This window comes from Callorhinus ursinus, unplaced genomic scaffold (assembly GCF_003265705.2).
Source record: "Callorhinus ursinus isolate GAN/ISIS: 27379988/994484 unplaced genomic scaffold, GSC_fseal_2.0 scaffold3, whole genome shotgun sequence".
Taxonomy (NCBI): domain Eukaryota; kingdom Metazoa; phylum Chordata; class Mammalia; order Carnivora; family Otariidae; genus Callorhinus; species Callorhinus ursinus.
In genome coordinates, this window is record NW_027397065.1 from 48873093 (window position 1) to 48890761 (window position 17669).

At 38.7% G+C, this 17669-nt stretch overlaps 1 non-coding gene across 1 annotated transcript; it reads right to left on the minus strand.

Moving 5' to 3' along the window:
* Positions 1-1807: 1807 nt before the first annotated feature.
* Positions 1808-1933, minus strand: LOC112820515 (U6atac minor spliceosomal RNA). The gene has a single exon (XR_003207178.1). It is a non-coding gene; the product is annotated as a U6atac minor spliceosomal RNA (small nuclear RNA).
* Positions 1934-17669: the final 15736 nt, after the last annotated feature.

Genomic DNA, 17669 nt, shown 5'->3' on the forward strand with positions numbered 1-17669 from the left:
TATACCCCAATTTTTTCTGAACCATTTAAGGATAAATTACATCATGACTCTTTAAGCTGAGTACTTTAGTATATATATATTTTTGGAAATACAGATATTTTCTTAAATAACAAATGAAGCTAATAACAAAGGGTAGTTATTAGCTTCATTAAATTTAACATTGATAGAATACTTGAATACATTACCATATGTATGTACCATATGTATGAATACATAATACATACAATACATATTCCATTTTTGTCAGTTGACCCAATGTCTCTGATAAGCATTTTTCCCTGATAGCACAGAACCCAGTCTGGAGGCAGGTATTACCTTTAGTTGATAGGTCTCTAATTTGGTGTATTTCTATAGCCTTTCTTTGTCATTTATAATACTGACATTTTTGAAGAATAAAATTTGTCCCCACCCTCCCACTCCCCCTTTTTAATAGGCTGTTTCTCATTTTGGTTTGCTCAGGACTGATTTATAAATTATGCCTTCTCAGTTTGAAAACTACCTAGGTGGCATGTCATTTTCAGGGTATACCCCGCACTATGTGTATCTACCCCTCATTAGTGATCTCAATTTTGATCACCCAAAGTTTGGTCTTGATTCTCCACTGAATATTTTATACATATAATTTTTTTTACCTTATAACTGAGTACTTTAAGACTGAATAAACAGGGTAGACCCCATGCAAAATATGGTTTGGATGCTGAGATTGATTGAGGCCATACACATATCAAGAAGGAATGAACAAGATATATTACTCAAAGAAGTGTTTTTTGTTTTGAGAAAGCAAGGCAGGTTTCCCAAGCTGGCCCAAACATGGGTTGAGGGAGAATAGGGAAAGGAAGGGGGTGCAGCCTGGATGAGGTTTTTTTATAGGTGGGCTGAGGCCTAATGGACTTGAAACTCCTGCCAGCATCAAAAGGAGGGAACAGCTGGCTTTCTTATCACCTTTCTCAGATACTGGCCAGAAGGGGAAGAGCTAAGGATGAGGCTTACAGCCTATTGACAAACATCAAATGATAAAGTCAGGCTCTTCAGTACAGAAATCATGTCCTGCTTCTTAGCATAATATCCCACATTAATAATGCTTGCATGAATTGGTCTATGTTATAATCAAATAAAAATGCTGATTTTTCCAATCATCTTACTCCTACCCCATTTATCAGTCAGCCCTCAATATTTTATTATAAACAAGAGCTCTCCCTCTAGAATTGGTCCTCTTTCTTACAATTATATGGTAATCTAGTTACTTCAAAATAAAAATTTAATTAAAACAACTATATTTTTATAGTCACCTAAACATTTACCATTAGTTTAAGATTTGTTCTCATTGGTTTTTTTTATTTTTTTAGATTTTTTTTTATTTATTTGAGAGAGAGAATGAGAGATAGAGAGCACGAGAGGGAAGAGGGTCAGAGGGAGAAGCAGACTCCCCGCTGAGCAGGGAGCCCGATGTGGGACTCAATCCCGGGACTCCAGGATCATGACCTGAGCCGAAGGCAGTCGCTTAACCAACTGAGCCACCCAGGCGTCCCTCATTGTTTTCTTTTTTAATTGTTTATTTAAATTCACTTAGCCAATATATAGTGAGTACATCATTAGTTTCAGATGTAGTGTTCAATAATTTATCAGTTGCATGTAACACTCAGGGCTCATATCACATGCCCTCCTTAATGCCCATCACCCAGTTACCTCATCTCCCACTCCAGCAACCCTCAATTTGTTTCCTAGAGTTAAAAGTCTCTCATGGTTTTTCTCCCTCTCTGATTTATTCCCATTCAGTTTTCCCTCCCTTCCCCTATGATCCTCCATGCAAAAACGTTGGTTAGATACCACAAAGTAGGTGGCAATGCCTTAACTGTATGTGTGTTGTTGGGACAGAGGGCTTCTTCCATCCTTGTCAATGGGAGTGAAAACCTTTTCTCCTTTCATGCAACACCTCATTTTACTTTTCTAAACTTCATGCCCTCCCTTTGAGTTCACTTCTCTTTTAATAGTTGTTTTGGTTTGGGTAAATTATCTTCATCTTCATATGCCTATCAATTTTTTATTTTGTTCTGGATTTTTGAATGATTGGTTGGGTAACATTTCTTGATTGACTATTTTTCCTCAGCACTGCACAGAATGGACATCTAGTGCTGCTAATGAAAAGTCTGTTTTCAGTTTAACTGTCATCCCTTCGCAAATAATTGGTCTTTGATCCCTGGTAATATGAGTTGTTTTGTTTTGATTTTTCTTAGGGATGATTATGATGTGTCTACATGTGGACTTACTATTATTTATCCTTCTCACCACTAGCAGTTCCCTATTAATCTGAACTGTGATTTTCTTTCATTCTGGGGGGAAAAATCAGCTACTTTTATTCAAATAATGCTTTTTCATCTTTCCTTCTTTGTTCCTTTAAAACTTCTATTGAGTACATGTTAGAACCCTCAATCTAACTTTCATCCCCCTCTCTCCCCTCCCTATTGCTCTGTTTATTGTTGTCTATATCGGCAGTGTTTGGGGTAAAATGATGTTTATAATAGAGAGAGCTCTATTCCCTTCTTTAATGGAAGTTTTTTGTTTGTTTGCTGTTTAATCCAATAGAAGAATGTCTCTTGGTTTGATTGTTCTTGGACAATGATGCACTGAAGATTTCACTGATGCTATTTAATTAAGTTTCCAGGGTAACAAACAACTTGAGTAGTAGTACTTGTATTGCTTCTGTTTTTTGTGTTAGTTTTTTTTTTTAAAGATTTTATTCATTTGAGAGCAAGATACAGAGAGAGAGAGAACATGAGCAGGGAGAGAGGTAGAGGGAGAGGAAGAAGCAGGCTCCCCCTTGAGCCAAGAGCCAGATGTGGGGTTCGATCCCAAGACCCTAGGTTTATGACCTGAGCCAAAGGCAGACGCTTAACCATCTGAGCCACCGAGGCACCGCTGTGTTAGTTTCCACTTTTACTCTCCTTAATACTTTTTCTTCTCACTCCTCTATACTTGCATGGTTTGATTATTTCTCAAAAACATATGCAATAGCAAATTTTGTTCTGAGGGAGGAAAAAAAATCTAGTAGACACTCCTTTTTGACCCTGAATGTTATTTTGGACTCTCTAATTTGGATGACATATTTATCCATGAAATTGTCCTTGTTTTAGGTTCACCTAAATATCTAGTTAAATGACTGATCTGTCAACTATTTTTAGGTTTAGATTAATTAGAATTTCAAGCTTAGCGCAAATAATGAATACAGTTCTGAGTTTAAGCCAGTAGTGATTTTTGACACTATGAAAGATGTTCTTCACTTTAATGACTATTGAAAAAACTTAAGCCCTGGATATGAATAAAGACTCACAAAGAACTCTTCTACATATAAAGAGCTCATATCAGAAAATACGTAGCACAGAAAATACATCCATCTACACTTAGATTCTCTCTGTGAGGACAAGTGTTCAACTATTCTGATAGGAAAAACAACTATTTCAGTCAATTACCCAGACCCTGAAAGTGTTCTGTGAAGGCTCTCTATTCATAGTGCTATTGTTCAGTCGTTTTCATTAAATTAAGTGTTGTCTCTAAACTTAACTAGTTCTATGCCTTTCCCTTACCTAAGTTCTTTGTATGTAGACCTAGTTAATTGATGTTTTGACTTGTCAAATCAGTCTATTTATGTCTGTCATTCCAACTATAAATGACAAGTATTTGCCCAGTGTTGGTGGAAGAAAATGCAAATATATTACCACCCTAATCACCCCACCACCCCCTCCATTTTGCCAATTTTAAATCCAGTGTTCATTCCCGATTAGGATGTTAAGCAGTCTGTTCTAAACCAGATCTTTAGTCTTCTCCCTTGAAAGGTGTTCTTTTTTTAAACTTGCATTCAAGTTGCACCTGGCTTTGTTGACACAGTTATTCTTGCTTCTGTTTGCCCAGGCCTATAGCACTTCTCAAAGTGGTGAAGATGGCTTTTTCAGGGATGACTGAAGTCACAGTAGGGGAGCCAGAGACCACAGCGCACTCTGAAAGCAAGGCTCTATGGCAGGTGAAAATTTGATTCTGAGAGGTGTGATGGCAATTTTGAAGCCATAATGCATCGTCAGCTTCCCCCCAAGTGACCTGTGCACCTGCTCTCTCTCTCCATATATTTACATTTTCCCAGAATATCATGGTTTTAAAAAAAAGAAAAGCAATACCATGGGTTCTGTCATATTGAATTGAATTTCAGAAGTGGCTAGGGCAAGGATAACAAGGATGATAAATGTGCAGAAAGAAAGCTAGCTGTTTTTTTTTCCCCTAATAGATTTGCAGGATTTTCAGCTGGAAGGTGTTAAAGAGATCCATTGTTTGCTCTGGGGAGGCCTAATATCCAAACAGAATCTGGCTGAATTGTTCAGACTCACTGAAGTTTGTAGACTTTGCCCTTTCCTTCTGAGAACAGGCTGATGAAAAATTCTGTTTCTCCTATGCCTAATGGTTCTTATGCAGTCCCTTTGTTCTCATAATCACCTCCTCCAATATTGGGGGTGGGGGGCAACCCCTGAGGCCTTTGTATTTCCTTTTTGCTGGAGACACTTGTGATTGGGTTATAGGTAAGGAAAACATGAAGCAAGTATCTTGCTATAATATAGCTATAAGCAGTCATTATTACAATAATAAAAGCAATCATTTGAGTTAAGTATGGCCAAGATATTTACCTACATTTACTCAATCCTCAGTACAACCTTACGGCTGTTAGCATCACTGTCACCATATTTCTGTTGAGAAAAATGACTCTGTACCAGGTTCAGTAGTTGCCTAAGGTCCTGTTGCAAATTAATGGTCATGCCCAGAATTTAAGACCTTGCACTCTGACTCCAGAATTGGCTTTATTATTGGCAAGTACTCACTTGATACTCTGTCCATGGCATATAGTGAATCTATTTCATGTAAGACTTTTGAAGTGTGGATGTTATAAATTGCAGATAGGATATACTTTGTTTTATTGGAAGCTTGGGAACCACTGGAGACCTCTGGAGTTGGAATTACTGATCATGAAATGTCAGAAATAAGCAAAAATACACCTCTGTGACTAAGACTCTGGGCCTGTTTTTAAGAAACATGTAGTTCAGTGGAGGAAAATGGACACAGGCAAAGCAGTTACCAAAATAATTATGTGATGCCTATTGTAAATATTATAAAGTAGATAGGGGGCTGGCAGAACTTACCCTGGGAGAGCCTGATCTTGCCTATATGTTTTCATGTTTTCTTCCTAGCGGAACCTGCCTCTCATTCTGGAAGCTAAAAATATACTTTGTTTCCCCCACTTCCTATAACCATTGCTGGCTAGTTGGAGCTAAGTCTGTGGTGGTACTTCTGGGAAATAAACATTTTGTACCCTCATACAGATAACCTACAGGGAGATGCCTCCCCTTTCTGTGGAAGCAGAGGGTCTGCCTGTGATGCCTAGGACTGTGATTGTGACCTTATGACCTTAGGGTGAGAACAGAAAGATGGTGAGAGCCTAGGAACCTGACCCGAACACCTGAATCAACCCTGGAACTCTCTATCTCCAGATGACCTGTTACATGAAGAAGTACATATCTTTTTGTTTAAACCATTTAAATCACAGTGTTCTCTTACTTGCAGCTGAGAACTTCATAAATAATAAGGAAGCTTCTCTGAGGAAGAGGCATTGGGCCTGGATTATAAAGGAAGAGTGGTTGTTGACTAAGTAAGGAAGGCTTAAGAGTTTCAGGCAGAGGGTCTAGCAGGACACAGGGACCCAAGTGGAAGTGGTTTGTCAGATTTGTAAAATGGGAAGGAGATCAGTAGGGAATCACTTTAAAAAAAAAAAAATAAAAAGAGAAGGGTGCAGATGTGGCACATACTGATGCTGAAGTGAGCACATGCTAGGCCACACAAGGAGCATAGGCCAGAGCAAAGGGACTGAACTGGATCCTAAGAGTGGGGAGTATTTCAAACACTTTAAGCAGGAACACGGTCTAGTCAGATCTGCACAATGGCTTAGAGTAAACAGGAACATTGGCATACGTGGAAGAAAGCAAGGACAGCTACAGGGCAGAGCCTAAAGGAGAGAGTGACTGGAGATATGGTTGCTCGCTTGGACAGGAAGGAGCTTGAGCATTAATTTGTAGGTCAGACTGAGTGTAAACAGGTCCACCACATCCAAGTGGGCATGAGACTCTGTAACTCAGCCTGTGGATCTCCTCTTTTTTCCTGCTTCCCACCCTCCACTGCCCCAGGCACAGATGTGTGACCTTCAGAACATGCATCTAGGTTCTGTTTCTTCCCTGTCACTCTCTAGAACCTTGCTTTGTTTTACAAAATAGCAACTGAGACATGGGGAGGGCAAGTGGCTTGTACCTGCCTTAAGTCTCATGTCAATTAAACACATTGGACCCTGGAACACTAGTCTCTTGATTCCCAGTCAAGTGATCTTTCAAAATGGCCATCTTTCTCAGAAATAGTTCCTAGAAGATTGGTATTGTTACGGGACAGAGAACTGGTTCCAGACTCATGTTTGGCTGCTCATCACTTGAAAATCAATACCCAGAGGGAGGTGATGATTGAAAAGGAATGCTTGCTTAATTCAGAAACCAGCAACCTGAGAATGTTGACTAATGTCCCAAAGACCATCTTTCCCATCCAGGCAAAGCTGGAGGGTTTTAAAGGGAAGGTGTGGGAAATGGGGCTAGTGCAGCAAGGCTGGTACTCAGGTGGTTACTCTATGTCAAGATGACCCTGAACAGACTTGCCAGCATCAGTGGTGGCTGCTCTCGAATGTAGTTAGAACTTAACTTCTGAGAATGTCTGGTCCTTCATTCCTCAAGGCCAGTGGTCTGCACATTTCCAGAAAAGTAGGTCAGTTCTGCTACACCAAAGAACTTAGGTCCGCAAACAAAGACTGCATAAGCTTGAAGCTAGTTAAGACTAGTTGGAGTGCTGTTACAGTAGGACTTGAGTGGGATCATCCAGAGTGTTTTTAGTTTATAAATATATTACTGTTATTTTTTACTGACCAGTTGGAATATTCACCTTTATTTTCCCCCTCACGGACTTGGTGCTACTGATCAGAGGAAAACCTAGACTATGAGATAAGGAACATGAAAGTGATGGGAAAGGGTATTAGGAAAGATCAGGAGCTGATGACTTTTCCCATCCAAAGGCCAGGTAGGGACAGGGAGTGGAGTTGGCCAGGTAAGGATGGGGAGATAGGAACTGAAGACCCCTGTCCCTAAAGGGGCCGCTGTTATCCATCATTGGCCAACTATTGGCCTGCAAGATGGTGGGTGCTGGGTTACCAGATCTCCCATTTTCTGAGAGGCCCTAAAAGTTTGCACTTGCATGTGAAATGCATTTAATGTTCTTAAATGTTTGTTTAGATTGGTAGTTAATGTTGGCTTAAATTGTTTTAAAATACTTTGTCAGCAACAACAACAAATGACAAATAACAGGTAATTTCCATTTCTGGGGAGAAATAACTTGCAAGTGCTTTATTTTTTGTTTTGTTTTGTTTTGTTTTTAAAATCGTGCCATTCTGAAGAAAAAAATGTTTATGGATTATATGTAAAAATGATTAATATCATATTTTATTAAATCTACATACAGTCCAAAAGAAAGTTAGATCAAACAAGACTTATTAGTTTCCAATGGCTATTGTAATAAATTACCACAGATTTAGTGACTTAAAACAAAAATGTATTTTCCCATAGCTCTAGAGTTCAGAAGTACACATCAGTGTTAATGGGCTGGAGCTGAGATATCAGTGGAACCATGCTCTCTCCAGAAGCCCTTGGGGAGAATCATTTCCTTGCCTCTGCCAGTTAATGATGACTGCTGGCATTCCTTGGCTTTTGGCCACAACATTCCTATCTTCAAATCTCTCTCTGCTCTTATTTCATCTTCTCCTTTGTGTGTGACACGTCTCTTGCTGCTTCCTTCTTCTGAAGATACACATGATTGAGTTTAGGGTCCATCCTAATAATTTAGGATAATCTCCTCATTTAAAAACCCTCAATTTAATCACATTGCAAGGATGCTTCTTACATATAAATTAACACTTACAGGTTCCATAAAATAGGTGATGAATATCTTTGGGAGGAATTCTTTTACATACCATCACATGAACATTTTGCATCTTATTAAAAAGGTTTTATACATTTTATCTATTGCTCAAATCATAACATGTACACTTTAGAATGATATTGGATATTAGTGGTTATAGGTATGAATTCATATTTCAAAAAAATCTGTAATGATTGTAAACTATCTTATGATTTCTTAGCAGAATTGATGGACCTTTACTCTTTCTACCTAGTATTTTATTCCAGTAGCTCACTCAAGAGACCCCTGGCCTATAGTAGGGTTTCTTAACCTTGGCATTGTTGATATTTCTGGCCAGACAGTTCTTCACTATTGAGGGCTGTCTTGTGCACTGTAGAATTAGCAGCATCCCTGGCCTCAAAGCACTAGATGCCCACTTGTAAACACCATGCCTCCCACCACTGTGATGACAAAATTAGCTTCAGTGTGGGTAGAAATAAATTTCCTACCAATACTGACCTTTCCACACCAGCATGGAAAGGAAGAAAACTGATTTATTATTGAATTAACACAGGATGCATGGGTGGCTCAGTTGGTTAAGCATCTGACTCTTGATTTCTGCTCAGATCATGAGCTCACAGCCGTGAGATCGAGTTGATCAATCCAGGCTTCGAGCTCAGTGGTGAGTCTGCTGGAGATTCTCTCCCTCCCTTTGTCCCTCCCCCTGATCTCTGTTTCCTCTCTAAATACATAAATAAAATCTTTGGAGTGCCTGGGTGTCTCAGTCAGTTAAGCATCTGACTTTGGTTCACATCATGATCTGAGGGTCCTGGGATGGAGCCCTGCATCAGGCTCCGTGCTCAGCAGGGAATCTGCTTCTCCCTCTCCCTCTGCCCCTCCCCTTGCTTGTGTGTGCACTCTCTCTCTCAAATGAAATTTTAAAAAATATTAACACAATAGTCCACATGTAAGAGATGAGAAAGACAACATCACACACACTATATATATATCAAAGCAAGTCTTGGGAATTAAAGTAGCTGTTTAATTAATTGTTCTCCTCTGAAAGAATAATGAAATGTTTTCTATGCAAGACCTCTTGGTTCTCCCCTAAGAGAGTTATGTCTTGACATGGGCTCTTACATTAACTCCATTAATAAGTTGTTACATTTCAAGAGGTCTGAACCTGTGGCTTTGGAGACCTCTCTGCTCTATGAATGGGGCTTTTCTAGTTCCTGGAAAGACTGGTCTACAATCTGCTACAGGCTTGCTAAAGAAAGGATTCAGGACCACCATGTCTTCCAGAAGACTCTTCCAAGAGGGGAGAAGCATGGGAAGCTACTTCCTTTCCCTTTATAAGCAAAGAAAGTTTATTTTATTTTTTTTATTTTTTTAAGAAAGTTTATTTTTAAAAAAGTTTCCCTTACACCAGATGTAAGCTGGCCAAATGTCCCCTGGAGGATGAAATGGACCCCAGTTGAGAACTATTAGCTTTGAGCAAAGGATGAAAAGGTTAGCAACATGAAATCAAACAAAAGCTTGGAGAAAGCCATGCGAAGAAAAAAAAACTTATAACAGTTTTACCTTGGATTTATTAATTAAACAAGGAGGCCATTAGATGGAGGTGGCTCTAATGTCATGGCAGTCTATGTAAACAAACCAGAGACTTTAAATGCCTCAAGATTACTAAATTGGAACCTAAGGATAACCAATCACAAAAAGCCAGTAGACTTTAAACTACAACCAAATAATTTCCTTCTTTTGCTTCTACTTTTTTTCTCTATAAAAATCTCTTCCTGTGCTCCTGCCAGTGGCAAGCTCCTAACCACTTCCAGTTTGATGCTGACTGACTTGAATCAATTTTTGCACAAACTTAAGCTGAGGTATATTAAAATTAAGAGTTCAAACTGGTTTTGATTATGGACTCATTTGGTTACTATTAAATCCTAATACTTTTATAGGGGCCCAGTATTAGAAGAGGAATGAATTTCAATAAAGGAATGAAAATTTTATATATCTTCTTCCTCATCCTTTCTTCTAGTTTGGAACCAGGCAATGGAGATTTTTTCCTCTGCTCAGGGATAGACCAAATGGCTAGTTTTTACAAATTGTCTTTCACTGTTCTCTCTGTTTTCTTAGGAAATTGCTTTGATTACCTAGCTGACCCTCCCCTCCCTTACCATATTACTGCCATTTTATCACTGCCTGATAGAAATCTAGTTTCCTTTATCTGATAAATTTAAAACCTAGTAGGCCACTATATAATATATTTGTAATTTAGGATCTTTAAAACACTATGCCAGATTTAAATTTGGCAAGGAATTGGAAAATCTAGAGTGGCTGGCAATGCCCTCTCCCTCATGTCTTAATTAGGAGTGCTGTAAGTCACTGGATGTCACAGATAGCCCAGAAAGCGAGAACCATAGACTATATTCTAGTCATTTTAGGATATAGGACATGGGTTATTAAGATGATGGGAGGAAAGTGAGGTTGGGAGGAAATTAGAAAAGACATAGTGACATGGGGTAGTGAATAATGCATATATTCTTCATGGATGTCCCATGCTTTGAGATAGGTTTGGGGATTAGGTGTTTTCTTCTCTGACTTATGCCAGTAAAATCTCCTGAGGTAGTTTGATCTCTGTCTTCATTTTTGTCTAATAATCTTAACATGTCATAACCTTAGAAGAGAGGGTCTTTGTACAGGTACTGCATACAGATTCATGAAACAGTTGAGTATTTAAATGAACTCTATACATGCACAGCACTGATAGAATTCTGGGTTTGTGTCTAGACAGTCTACTCCATGTATTTGTCTATTTTTGGTACACGTAGGAAAGTGCCAAGTCCTAGTTCAAGCAGCGATAACTAAGTTGTGTGTGGAATGAAGGCAACAACTACTCAAGATACAAATGATTAAGTATGAGCAGTGTAGGCTCCCTGTTTCACCCAGAGAGGTCATTTGCAGCCTAATATATGCTTATTCCCTCTTAGTGCTTAATAGATAACTGTATAGAGGGAAAATATGTGCCTCAGTGGAAAAGTAGGCATTATCTGTAGCACTTCCTTCTACCTCATGCCTTTATATTCTGATTCTATGGGAGCTATTTTAAAATTCTTTTAACCATAGGTATCTAATAGGCATGGAAACCCTGTCTAATCTGGAAGAGTTTTAGTTGACTTCCTTCCCTGCTCCTCTGCTGTGAGGGCCAAACAAAAATGGTTTTGCCTCCATTTTGTAATTCATTTCAAGATTCCTTTACATAAATGCATGCATCTGTGAACTTTTCTCTGCACAGGTTTTAACATCTGATTCCCTCATGAGTTGAATAAACTCATTAACATATATATATATATATAAGTATGAACCATGGTTTTACCTCTTCCTGAAAATTGCCTTTGAATAATAGACTTACGTACTTTTGGCTCTGGAGTGCTGGGGGTATGTGCTCTATAGTTCATTAAAACTAGGGTTCATTAGAATCTGGAGGTCTGTTCCTATAGATAGAATCAGAAATTAGGTTTTGTTGTCTCACCTCCCCACACGCATGGTTACATGTGACCAGTTGCCTCTATCTCACAAAAAACATTGCTTTTTGCTCAATCTACTTGTATGGGCACAGTTGCTTTCTTACATTTATCTCAAAAACAAATGATTTCCTATAAATAAATTATAAGTATTGTTCCATTGCTCTGACAGTTCAAGAGACTTCAGGGCTTAAAATATTGGTTGGGAGATCCAGCTTTCATGAGCTAATAATGTTTTTTTCCCTGGGATTACTTACTTGAATTGTTTTCATTTTACAGCATGGATGAAACTACCAACTATTGAATAATAAATTCACTAGCTTGGATGTTTGGCATAAAGGGAAGCTATAGGTAGCAATGCCAAAATAAACAACTTAAATATGATGTTTCTCTGATTGACAGAACCATTTTCTCCTGAGAATATGGCAGGGTCAGTTAAATCTATGAAAATCAGAAATGCCATTCTAGCCTCTTTCTGTGCTTCTACAAAGCTCTTATTCACTGAAAAATCATACCTAAAGAAATATATCTTCTTGGCAGGGCCATTATCTTTCTTGATGAGATATGAGTGTATTAGAGGCGATTTTCATGAAATTACTGATGATGTTAGACGGGGCAAAAAAGATAAAATGAAAATGAATTCACTTCAGACTAACAAGATAGGAAATCAGAAATTGGATTTGAATATCAATTGGATATGAATCTCATACTTTATTTTTAATATGTAAAGATAACAGACACCTGGAAGATGTCTTGTGTTCAGGTGTAAAGTAAAAGTGCAGCATGTTTAGAAGTATCTGGAGGCCTGATTTTGCTCATCTTTGGAAGGCAAGGTGCTATTTATACAAACATTGGTATATTCCCAGAGTTTCAAAGCAAGCATAATGTTTCACATATGAAACATGTCCCACAACCTGAGATGCTCTTGCCTTGATAACAAATAATAATGGAGAGAATCTTTTACTGAAAATTTTGTACCTTTTGTAAATATTTAATTTGGATTTCATATCTGGGCTGCAAATAAAATTTTGATCCTGCTGGGTCAGAACATAAGCGGAGATTTGAGTAGAGCTGTAATTTTGAACATCCTCTTGCCTTTCCAGCTCTCAAATTCTCAGGGTCCTTTACTTTATAGTCTATCATTATGAATATTCTATCATCTGTGTAATGGATTGATCCTTGCATCAAGTTCCAGGGATAAACCTGAAAATTTAGGTATGCATCCTGAGAGCCTGGGAAGGTCTGAATGAAATCACTGGGGAGATGGTTGCCTGTCAATGTTATTCCTCTAACAAGGAGGATGACCATGAACAGGAAATAACAGTCCTGGGGAAACTAAGCCCCCTGCTCATTCATTACTTGGATGGATTTATTGAGCACCTTATGTGACAAATAAAAGAACTGGGTATCCATTGGTGAACATCCAGAGTCCAATCTTGTTTTCATAGTTCAAGGTGAATGGGCAAGTCAGATTGAACAAATAGCTTACTAGTAAATCACTAAATATTTACCTGTGCTAAATGCAGACACTGGGAAAACTCTTCTTTACTAATGGTTTCAGGGACCTTTCTAAAAAGTTACCTTTTGCCATACTTTCAGTGGAGTCAGCCTGATGATCACAGGCATGACTTTCATAGTTTTCCCCTCCATAGTTCTTTTTGATAGAACTGGGGATTAATAATGAGGATAAAGGGACTATCACCAGAATAGAAGAGGTGGAATAGCAAACAGGAGTGGGGAAGAGCTAACGCTGAGAGGAAGGTTGTGTAAGGAGATTTTTACTCTGCATTGTTTTTCTTGACTTCACTGTTGTAAAGAAATAGGGAGCTGAGCTCTCTGATGGCTGTCATCATGCTTGGTAGTAAAATCAATAATGACTATACTATTATCTTAAAGTATTACCAATAAAAGAAGGAGACACATATCTATTAAAAGGAATTACAGCAGCCTTTAGGCTGTCTTGGAAATTCAGGAGAATAAGTATTATTTTGTTTATGCTAACATTTGAGTACTCCAGCAGTAACATGGACTTCACTGCAGAAAAGAAACCTACAAGATGAACCTGAGTCCCTGTGTGTTCCTGCTCCCTTCTTGTGCTGACCAATCGACTTGATGATACAATGAAATGGAAATTTCCTGAACTGGGGACATTGGCATTCCTCCTTTTACAAGGCCTATTGGTAAAATAATGTTAAGTGTCCTTATACAGGTGTAATTCTGGAATAATTTTTCTCCTTTAATGCTGCCATATAAATCAATCTTAATGCTCCATTAAAACAAATGAACATGTGCTAATGATAGCAACTCCTACCTCTTTCCTGAATGGCAATTGGGGCTGGGAATATGGAGCTATTCTGTGTCCAACAGAATGTGTCCATGGAGACTGGATTGCTCACTGTCATGGACAAGCTAATCAAATACAGCTCAAACAGAAATCCAAATCAATCTCTCAATCAGTGACTCACTCCAGCAGCCCCCCACCCCTGCAATCAACCTGGTTATTGCTTCACCTGGAACTGCCTTGCTGGCCTTGGAAGGTTGAGGTCTGCTGCGTTTAAAGCTTGATGAATTTTAGAGAAAATTGTTTTTGCATCATTAACAGGAAATTTAACCCTCAGCATAGGCTCATGTGAGTTCTTTTGGGTGGGGTTCAGTCTTATGAGATAGGAGTTACTTCATGTTTTCAGAGAAAGAAATTAAGGTTAACAGAGTCATTATATTCCAGTCACATGGCTATTATGTCACAACCAGAATTCAAGCCAGTTCTGTTTTACACCAAAGTTATACTTTTAACCCGTTATTCTATAGTCTCTGCTGCTCACTCAGAATGGAGCTGAAACTTATGGACCTGTTAAATAGCATCAACATCCTAGGTTGGAAGAAAATTCCAAAACTTCAAATCTCTGCCTTTGTAACTATTTATAATTATTTATATGATTCATTTATATGGGTTGATAATGACAATTACTTAGGCTGCCCTACACATTAACCCCCCAGGATTTCCACTTCATTCTGGTAATTTTTCAGTTTCCTTCTCTCTTCTATGCCTCTGGTTTTTTCCTCAACCTCATAGCATATACCCTGTGTTCAGGGTTCCTTTTCAGTTTAATTAATTTTTTTTCTCCCTCTGGCCTGGCAGGATAATGGGCTCCTTCCCAATAAAAGCAAGTAAAATGATGTTTCCATTTGTTTGCAAATTTTACTTTTACTTTTGCTTTTTTTTTTTTTTTTAGAAAATTTGATCCTCTCCTGAACATCAAGCTTCATCAAGGTTGTAGAATCCAATTGTTCCCCTTCAAACATTAGCTCTCCAGATACCAAACACCTTTGTGGTGGGCTTTAGGGGGTTTCAAGGATGCAAAAGGTGATGAGTCCTTGTTGCTCTAGATAAGGTTTAATCCTCGTGTTGTATGTTCCCATAGCTATGTGTGCTTTCCCCTTCATGGCATTTCTCACAGTTGCAATTACTTGTTGGAATGTCTGTTCCTAATAGTAGACTATGATTCCATGAAAGTGAGCACCATGGTTTGATCTGTTTTAGCTGCTTTGACTGCACTGTGCTGGGCACAGTACTGTACTTAATACTACATTATACTTAATTGAACTGAATCTAATCATCATAGTTGATTTAACTATCACTTGAATGCTTACCTTGTGCAAGGTATGGTGCTCAATGCTATAGGTTAGAAAGAGACTGAACAAATTCCTGTCTTTACTGAACACAATTTAGTGAGAAGACAGTCAAGATGTGTACTATTACACTAAATAAATGATAGCAGCATACACAGGGTGTTATGTGCTGTTAGGTAGTGATTATGGATAACGGTGCCCACCACTGACTGAACGCCTATCTTCCAGAGTGTGTTATATGCGTTAGGTGATGTCAATACTCTACCCTGCCCCAGACTGCAATAGAGGACAACTGAAACTGTTCTAGGTCACACAACCACTAAGTACCAGATACAGGATTCGAACCTAAGCTGACTCCAGAGCCAAAGCACCTGTTCCTGAAGCATGCTGCTTTATGTGGTAATCTCTGAACCACTGTAAGAAAGGACAACGAACACAGATCTGAGAGTTGGACTCTGGCAAGTCTTCTGGAGGAGGTGGTACCTCAGAGAAATTTTCAAAGAGTTAGGAGTTAGCTAGGTGAATCTTTTAGTTGGTGGGAACTGCACAAAGTAGAGAGAATAAAAGATACATTTCAAGATATGTGAGTGGTAGAGGATAGATACAAGGCCAGATTACAAAACATATTTACTAGATGATGGAATTTATTTTTATAACTACAAGAGGTGTTTAAGCTGAGGGCCTCACGGAGTCTGATATATGTGACCAGAGCAATGGGGTGGGGGGTAAGGTTTTGTAGACAGGAATAATGGAAACTTGATTCACTTAGAGTCTCAACAAATATCTGTTAGGTGAATGCTCATGCTTCTAAAACAAGGCCTCTGCTCTGTGGAGATAGACAACTAACAAGTGAGTAAATACAGCAGTTTAGGACTGTGATCTTTTCTCTGATGGGAATGAACAAAAGGATAGATGTGGTAGAAAGCTATGTAGAGAAGCTGCCTTTAGATGGGGAAAGCTGAGCACACTCCTGTGAGGATGGGCTATTCAAGGTGATATCTTAAGAATAGGGAAGAGCCAATGAGAGATGATGGACTCTGAAAAACAAACTGAGGGTTCTAGAGGGGAGGGGGGTAGGGGGATGGGTTAGCCTGGTGATGGGTATTGAGGAGGGCACGTTCTGCATGGAGCACTGGGTGTTACGAACAAACAATGAATCATGGAACACTGCATCAAAAACTAATGATGTAATATATGGTGATTAACATAACAATAAAAAATAAAAAAAAAAAGAATAGGGAAGAGCCAGCCACACTGTCAAGGCACCAAGCCCAGCAAGTGTGAAGGGAAAAAAATGAATCAGTATGAGGAATTGAAAGGAGGCACCCCAAGGTGTGGTGTGACAGGTGCTTGGATGGAGATTGTTATGAAATTCAGGGTTAGAAGCAGGTGACTTACAAAGCTTAGTGAGTTGGTCAGATTTACCTTTCAAAATGATCACTTTGTATCCTTGATTAAAGGCTTTTTTCAGTTGCAGTGATGGTGGTTCAAGCATTGAAGGTTTAGTTCTGATGTAGGAGGAAAAAGTAGAAAAGGCAGCCTGAAGCTGACATGGCAACTTTATGAAATCGACAGGAACCTAGACTCCTGTCTTTTTGATCTGCTATCTTTAGCCCTAGCTTGCACCCTCACATATACAAGATGGCTGCTAGAGCTCCTGCATCACTTCCATTTTGCACACAGGGAGCAGAAGGGAGGAGAGCAGGGCACTAGGATCATAAGATAACTGACTGGCACTGGGTCCATTCTTGGAAGTGCTGCCCACTGACTTCCAAATAATTAGATACTTTAAACTGCAGGAGAGACTGAAAATACTTCCTTCAAAACTGAGCACATTTCTATCCAGAGGAAAGACAAGTTTCTGTTACTAAATAAAAATACTTATTGGGAAAGCAAGCAGCATTTTCCGCCACAAAAGCGGTGTGGCAAACAGTTGAGGTGGCAGAATATAAACAAGAAAGGGACAATTGTGATCTATGAGATGTAGAAAACCATTTTTCTTTGGCTGAAACTAGAATGGAAAGGAGGGTGGTGAGGGGTAAAAAGTTAGAGATGGAGAAAATGATAAACTTGATCTATTCAGAAGCCAGAACTGACAGGATTTACAGAGCTTATGCATACAGTTGAAGAATTGAGGATGACTTCTTGATTTTTTACATGTTAATTTCTTTCTTACCGTGTTATAAAGTGAGGAGGAAAAGATGCAGAAAATTACTAGACAGGGTGAGGAGAAATGTGACTTTATTTATTCATATGATTTATAAATATCACTCTTTTCAGGGAAGGAAGGTACTACATAGCTTAAGTTACCTGCAGATCTAAGTGCTTTCTCTGTGAAAGGGCTCTCAAGAGAGTAAAGGGAACTCTTTATAATCTTCTTCAAAACCTGAGATTCACACCATGTTAGGCTTTATGCATTTGACAACTTCCAAATGTAGATAAACTCTGTAATTGCTTTGATAACAGACTCACCAATGTTAAAAAGGAAAAAAGGAAAAA